We start from the raw sequence: 8,274 nt of genomic DNA, 5'->3' as shown, positions 1-8,274 counted from the left end.
GTTTAAGTTGTGGTGTTTGTTTTTTTCTGCAGCATTGGTGGAAGAATTCAAAGTCTTTACTACAGTATAAGTTAAAGTAGTACCACAATCTAAAAATACTGTCTTCTAAGTTCTGCATTGAAAAGTCTAAGCACAGAAGCACCATCAGTTAACTGTTAAAAGTACTCACTATGTAGAAACTGTATTATTTACATGAATTTTCTTATTATATATACCGGTATATGTGTATAAGAAAGTAATGCTGATTACAGCTCAAGTCAAATGAAGACAACAGAATCCTTACAATGTTAAAAGAAATTTAAAAAAAATAACTACTCAGTTAAGAACTGAAGTTACTTGATAATAAATCACATTTCTCATTTGAAGGACGACACTTTATTTTGGTAACTTCAGGAGTGAAAAGAATTACTCCCTCTAATATGGAGAAGAATTGACAAGAACCTCAGTATTACACCTTCATCAAACTGTATTTACACAATACATATATACAGTATGTGTGTGTAAACGCATATACAGTGGTATGTGTTCTGTTTGTTTTTTTAGCTAAAAGTTGTTTCAGTAGGCAATAAAATAAACACTAAAATAAAAATAAAAACTCAAATTAATAATGAAAAAACCTCAGTCAACACACAGCTCTAATGGCCTAACAGAATACTGCAGTTGTTAATATCAGTGATGACAGGCTGCGTGCTGTATCTGTATGCTGGTCCAGGATCTGTTCTCTCTTTGCTCCTCTTGGTGGTGCTGTTGAATAGGCCGTGCTCCATGAGGACTGAGAGCTCCTCTGTTTGCTGGAAGTTATAACAAAGCACCTACCGTGGTCTTTGACAGATGGATTGTTTTGATTACCTGCTCTGCTGCTGAACTCTGCCTGAAATGGGATATTGGAAATGTATTTGGCAAACTAAAAGGAAATTACCCATAGGAGCACTGGCTACACTGGAAATTCATCTACAGCTATGTATTTTTTGCGCATAATGGGCCTTTTCTTCAACATGTCACTTTTTGTGTAATTTCCCCCCGTCCAGCCGTCTCCAGGCAATTATATTATAATGTCCAAACAGAAGTGTCCGTTTTAGTCTCCACCCGCTTTGAAAGGGTTTGTTTGATTTTCTCAGTCCTGTCGAAAGCAGCAGGAAATGATCAGCTTTACACAATATCATATTTTTATAGTTCAGTGGTGATGGAAGAATTACTGAGACTTAAAGTAAAGATGTATTACTGCTGCATAGTTTTATATAGACGTCATACAGTCAGGATTTTCCTTACTTAAGTATTGGCTCGTGCACCAAAAATGCCAAGAGTACTCTTCTTTGAGAGAGGCCTATATCAGTTTGTAGACTATATAATTTTACTTTATTGGAATTACTGAAACATAGTTTATTTGTTGAATATCTCTTTCACTGTACATATACATTTATAACTGACATAGTGGGGTAGGAGTTTGATGTAACAGAAAATAAACACAGATACTGTAGTACTTTAGTGCAGGGGTTCCCAAAGTGGGGGTCAGGACCCCCTGAGGGTCAGGAGGTGCCGAGAGTGGGGTCGTGAGATGATTTCAACAGAAATCAAATAACATTTGAATATTATTAGAAATACTGCATTTTAGCTGTAATTGATAAAAAAGATAAAAGTAGTTAAAATTAAAAAATAATACCATACAAATAAAATTTCCCCCTCATGTTTACATGCCTACAGATCGCGTCTAACGTGGGAGATGATCGTGAGTGGCCATCTCCAAATTCAAAACAATGTTCACTCACAAGTTACATGGATATTACTTTGACTGAGATATTCTGCTTTTATATAGTTAATAGCTATATAGTCTTTGGCACTGTTATTTTGGGGGTCGTGGGCTGAAAAGTTTGGGAACCCCTGCTTTAGTGTAGTGCTTGAGTAAATGTACTTTGTGTTCACATCCACCACTATTCCCTCATGAAAGAATAAGTGTACCACATAAGAGGAGATGTTTTTGAGGCGTCGCTGCCAACACAAAGTCTAAAACTGTGTCTTTTTTACTGACACCAAGTATGAAAACCTCCGCTCACCCTGCGATGAAGAACATCATGTTCTCTGTCCTGTGTATGTTTTCAAGAGGGGGTGGGAGGTCTGCTGTTAGTCACAACATCCCAGGGTAATAATAGAACTCTTTATTTATCATACAATTATTTTTCTTCAAAAAGAAAAGGAAAAAAAAGAAGCTCATTTAATTTGATATTTCCCAGCGTGTCATGTGTAAACGAGGATGAGTGCGGGCTTGCGTAAGACCTCCAGAAATCCTGCCGTGTTTACACTCGCAGATACTTTTACTCAGCATTTTCAAAGCACAAACCCCAATGAGATTGGATTTATTATTTTGCTCCTTTATCTAAGTCAAACATTAAGTGCACTTTAGTTTGGCAGAAACCAATTTCCAGGAATGTTGTGTTTCTCGTAAGGTTACAGTAGATTTTTCTCTGGGATAACAAAGATGCTTTTGCAGCTGTTGGTGCTGCAGGCCTCCATGGCTTCTTGATCCAGCCACAGAAAACAGGGTTCATGATGTTGTATAAGCTGAAACCAGTGGCGACTAAAAAATCCATGCTTTACTTCATGTGAAATAACAATACTGTTTGTACATGAGTGTATCTGCAGCCTAAAGAGAGCTCAAACTGCAGTAGGTTTTGGGAGTCTGCAAAAAATATGGCGTTGCTGTATTCTTGCTGGCGTGATCCTAACATCTTACGCATCTTTGTGGGATGACATAGTTATGAGAAGGGTTTTGTTCCTTGCTAAGGTACTGTGCGCTCTGCAGCTGTGGAATAATAATGGTGTTCCTTTTTTCTTCTTTTTTCCACCCACAGACACACTTTCACGCTCAGTGTGAGACTTCCAGACAAACAAATGATGAAAATGTGAAAGTAGGCTATCTCTAACCGCTAAAGGACTTTATGGATGAAATCATGCATGATGCGTCTTTTGAACTATATCTCTGCATCTTTAGGTAAAACTTAAACAAAACAAAAATAAATCTCTTTGTGTCAATCCTAGAATGCAAGGAACATTTTCTTTTCTGTCAGTATGAATACTTGAATTGCTTATGTGTGGAGGTGTAAATTAGCCCAGTGGAAAATAGCTCAACAGATGCAGAAAGATGTTCTCTATCTTTTAAAGTGTTAGCACGCTAATATCTGCTCGTTACCACCAAACATACAATAGAAGATGTGAATACCATCAGTTTAGCAGCTTAGCAGTCACTGGCTTCTTAGCTGATGACCAATGTATTAAGAAGTCCCATATAGCCTACGTTACGTGTGTTTTATTTGAAGGTTCGATGTCAATAAGAGGATGTCTGAGCATCCTGCCGTGTATGCATGACACAATAATAAAAGTCATTCATTCTGATTGGCTGAGAGATTTTAGGTAAATGCTCAAAGAACCCAAATGGATAGTGGGTTCAGGTGGGCGGGGCTTAGGCTACGACTGTGACTTTGTTCTGACATCACTGAGTTGCAAAAGTCCTGGTGATGGCTTGTTTTAAAGTTTGTGTTTATGGACTGTGTGCATTTCTATGTGGACTGAATACATTTGACTGAATACTGAAACGTGTTCACTATATGAATAATATAGAACCTATGCTGTATTTTTTTTTTTTTACAATATGGGTCCTTTAAAATTTTAACCAGATTAACTCAGGGGATCCCTAAATCTTTAGGCCTCATGCTTTATAGGCAATTAGTGTACATATAAAATTTAATGTGAACCCTGCCAATAGTTTAGTAGTTAAGTACCAATCAAAGTCAGTGGCTTGAGCTCTTTTGACTTCCTCCTACTGTACAACCTGCTGTCAAGACATTGCCACAAGCTGTCACATCAGGGAGTATGGTGGCTGTCGGAGAGCAAAGGTAAAATTGTTCATGCATGACATGACTGACATACTGGTCCATTCTTCTAATAGAAAGCCCAGGTGAGCGGAAGCTTCACTTTATACTTAAACGGCTTGTACCTTTCCACACCACCGGGATTTTATTACAAGGTCTCCAGATAACATTGTTCTTCAAAGACTTTTCCACGACCTGTTTGACCCCCAGCTATTGTTTCCAGGCTCTTTTTTCACACACTGATTTGGCCAATTACATCAGGAAGCTGCAGACAATATGAAAATTATGACAGCAATGACGACATTGAACACACACGCACACAAACATGCATGCATCTCCATACATCTAAGGAGAAGAGTTGCATAACCCAGAAGGCCAGGAGAGATGGAGAACAGGAGGAGAAAGAGAAGAGAAAAAAACAAAAACAAGCGACAGCCACATAAAAAGATGTGACTGCAGCTGTGGAATAATAATGGTGTTCCTTTTTTCTTCTTTTTTCCACCCACAGACACACTTTCACGCTCAGTGTGAGACTTCCAGACAAACAAATGATGAAAATGTGAAAGTAGGCTAAAGCCTAAAACCGCTAAAGGACTTTATGGATGAAATCATGCATGATGCGTCTTTTGAACTATATCTCTGCATCTTTAGGTAAAACTTAAACAAAACAAAAATAAATCTCTTTGTGTCAATCCTAGAATGCAAGGAACATTTTCTTTTCTGTCAGTATGAATACTTGAATTGCTTATGTGTGGACTTTTCCACGACCTGTTTGACCCCCAGCTATTGTTTCCAGGCTCTTTTTTCACACACTGATTTGGCCAATTACATCAGGAAGCTGCAGACAATATGAAAATTATGACAGCAATGACGACATTGAACACACACGCACACAAACATGCATGCATCTCCATACATCTAAGGAGAAGAGTTGCATAACCCAGAAGGCCAGGAGAGATGGAGAACAGGAGGAGAAAGAGAAGAGAAAAAAACAAAAACAAGCGACAGCCACATAAAAAGATGTGACAGCTGACTTTTTGGCTAATTAATTGTTCCAGACTCCAGGAAACCCTGGAAAATATTTCTGGAGACGGGTTCCACTAAAAACTCAGCAATTTCCAAAAAGAGATGTTTGCCTTTTTCTTCATTCAAAATCCCCAGTCACTCCCACAGAACTCATAATACTGACAAATTAAAGTCAGCACGCACTGCCAAAACAGAGCAGCCAGACAAAGTCTTTATCACATATATACAAACACTTCTCCAGTGTGAATGGTGCCTTGGTGCAGACTGAAATATCTCAACAACTGTGGGATGGATTAGCAGAAAACTTTACTTCATAAATTCGTGGTCCCCAGAGCATGAATCCTACTGACTGCAGTGACTGGCTCCAGTATCATCATGTGAAATTCCCACTGCTAATGCTACAGTATGCCGTTGCATGGATTTCCATCATGTTTTTTTTCCTCAGGATGCATTTAATAACCGTGGTGATCAACTGAAGTTTGTTGCACAAAGTCCAAATGAATTCAGTATGTAGTGTAATTGTGATTGATGATTGTGCAGGCTGTGTGTGTGTATGTGCGTGTGTGCTCTAAATTACTCCCTAATCCAGTACCATAGTAAACAAGGAGAGTGCTGTGGGTTGAAAATCAAGAGTTTGCAGAGATCCAGACCACCACAATCTGTTCCCCGTCAGTCTGAAAACCTGGACTCCCTCCTGAGCTTGTAGCAACTTAGCGGGCAGAGTTCACTGTGGGTGCTCTGGCAAGTGTGTGTATGTGTCTATAAACTACAGTTTAAGTACATGTGAGTGGGCATTCGTGTGCACCGCGTCCTGCAAATCCAAACAACAGAACTGGCAGTGTTTTTGTTTCTTTCCATGAGCTTACCCACAGTGAAATTGAACCTTTTAAGGATTAACTTAGCTGTGTCCCTTGTTTTGGTTGGGTTTCTTACACAGCGATTGAGTTGAGAAGTTCTCCCTGGGCTGAGTGTGCCTATTGTGTGGCTCTCTGCAGTTCAATGTGTGCCAGTAGTGCCCCGATGCTGAGGGAGGACATGTTCGCCGCAGACGGAGGGAAACAGGCAGCAGCATCAGGTCACACTGCTCTTTGTTGAGAAGGCTTTTGTTGTTCTACAGACGTTTCCAGGGACAGAATAAATAGCCCAGCGTAACCAAAGGCATTTGCCTCTCTCACTGCCATGAATGCACCACCATGAGAAACATATTACCTGTGGTTGCGAGTGTTTTTGCCTTCTCTGGAAATTCTCTCTCTCTCTTTGTTTTTCTTTTTTTCTTTTTTTTTTTTGCAAGAATTTCTGGGACACATGAAAGAAATGTTCCCCATCGTTGTCCCGGTCAAACATTTAGTGAGCATTAGCATGGGGAAATTCTGCCGACTATGATTTCTCATAGTTTGTTTTACAACATATTGAGATGTTTTTCATCCTTTTAGGTCCAGACACTGATATCTATTAACATCAACAGGCGGCAACTCTTCCTACATTTTCTGTAGATCTTAAAGATCCGTAGAGAATAGCAAAGGTTCACAGATTAACCCCAAAACGAGCTCTAAGCAGGCGTGAACTTATTCGTAGGCATTGACTGAGAGGTCAGAGTACTGTGCATTTCAATTGCACGCAGGCATGAAATGAGACTCTAACACTGTTATAATCAATGAGTTCATCGGCCCGTGTGGTTATGATGTAAAGGTGAGCTGAGGTTACGTTCATGACAGAGACAAGAGTTGAAAATGTGAAAAGGGCCGGCTGCCGGAGGTTGCTGATTTTCCAACCTCAGAGGAGGATAGATTTTGTTTTTTCTGATATTTTTCACCCCCCCTCAGTCTGTCTTGAGGTCTCTGACATTAGTGTACTCGCTCCGTAACAGCAGTATAATCAGGAACATGAGCGTAAAGGAATTTCCCCCTTATGTAAGGTGCGAGTGGAACCATACTTCTGAGAAAGCTGGTACACTCAGAGAGATCTAGAGATAGTGAGATTGAGAGAGACAGGGAGGGAGAAAAACATGACAGTTAGAGGAGACAGAGGGACTCAGCTGGAGCTGGAGGGGTCAGGCGGATGGAGGAGTGGAACGCTATGAGGAGCTGGGAAACGCTCCCTTTATGTATCACTCGTGATGGAAATAGGCCATTCCTGGAGACAGCAGGCTGGCCTAGAAAATTAGCCTCTAATTGATGTCCACTGGTCGAACCGAGAGGACTGTTCTGTATGCTCCGTTGAAATGCTTTTGAGTAAGACTCCATGAATGCTTCAAGGGCACTGCTCTGGCTGCAGGACTCGGTGTTTGCAGTAGAACATATTATCATACACATGTGTGTAACTGGCCTCTGTGTGTGTAACTGGTTAGGATACAAAAATACTTGGATTCCACGCCAGGTACCAAGAAACAGTGAAACCATGTGCTACAAATAAAGCACAACAAGGCACAATGTATCTCAGAAAAACACACATCTTATCTAACATGCTTTGAACCAGTAGATTAACAAAAAAAAGGAGCTACAAATCCTATCTGTAGCTCTTTGTGCTGCTGTTGTTGCACTTTCTATTTGCTAGTAAAATTCTTAGAGATCTGTGTGGTTCTTCATGTAAATCTATGGATAATGTCCCATCTTCAGTGAACTATTCTAGGGTGCTTAACGATAAAATATTTGACTATGGTGAAGAAAATGTCTTTACATAAACAAATATATGAGTGCAGTCGTGACAGCATCTTTGAAACATGCTCCTAAGCCGTCAGTGGCACATACATGTGGATGGAAAAGCCACAGTCCAAACATCACCCTGCTGTCAAACAACATTAGGTTATATAACTGATGGTTTTGACCTTTTACGGTACAGAACGCAGCCTTTCCAGCTTTTCCAAGAGGTTTACATTTTGAAATCCCAGGTCCGGATTTTCACGAACCTCAATGGATCAAAGTATGGCAGCTGCAAGCGTCGACAGACTTGCGGCCCCCGTTAGCGTGAGATGAAACAACTGCTGAGAGCTTACAGCAAAAACAAATTGATAGAGTGCGGAAAATCAGTATTTGTATCATTGATGTTGTGTTTTTTTCTTCTTCTTTTTTTACTGTTGTTACACAGACTGAAGAGAGACAAATGGATTTTGCAACATAATGCGTCTCATCGCGGCGTTTCAAAGTAATATGTGTTGCCTTCAAAAACCATTTAGCGGGGCCTTAGTTTGAATCCACATGGATTGTTGAGAGCAGGTTATCTGGATGTCACGATAAGCTTCAGTGGGCTCTTTCTGTTTGTTTGGATCTGTAGCGAATTTTGCAGTGCACTCACTACATCTGTCTTAAACTGTCCTCTAATGGTCACCCTAAATATCAAAGTCATATGAACCGATCCTGAGAGTCCTTCTAAGAAGCAGTCACTTAAT

The sequence above is a fragment of the Trachurus trachurus genome, assembly GCF_905171665.1.
Source record: "Trachurus trachurus genome assembly, chromosome: 8".
Classification (NCBI taxonomy): Eukaryota; Metazoa; Chordata; class Actinopteri; order Carangiformes; family Carangidae; genus Trachurus; species Trachurus trachurus.
The sequence above is the reverse complement of the archived record's forward strand: the minus strand, read 5'-3'. Positions refer to the sequence as shown.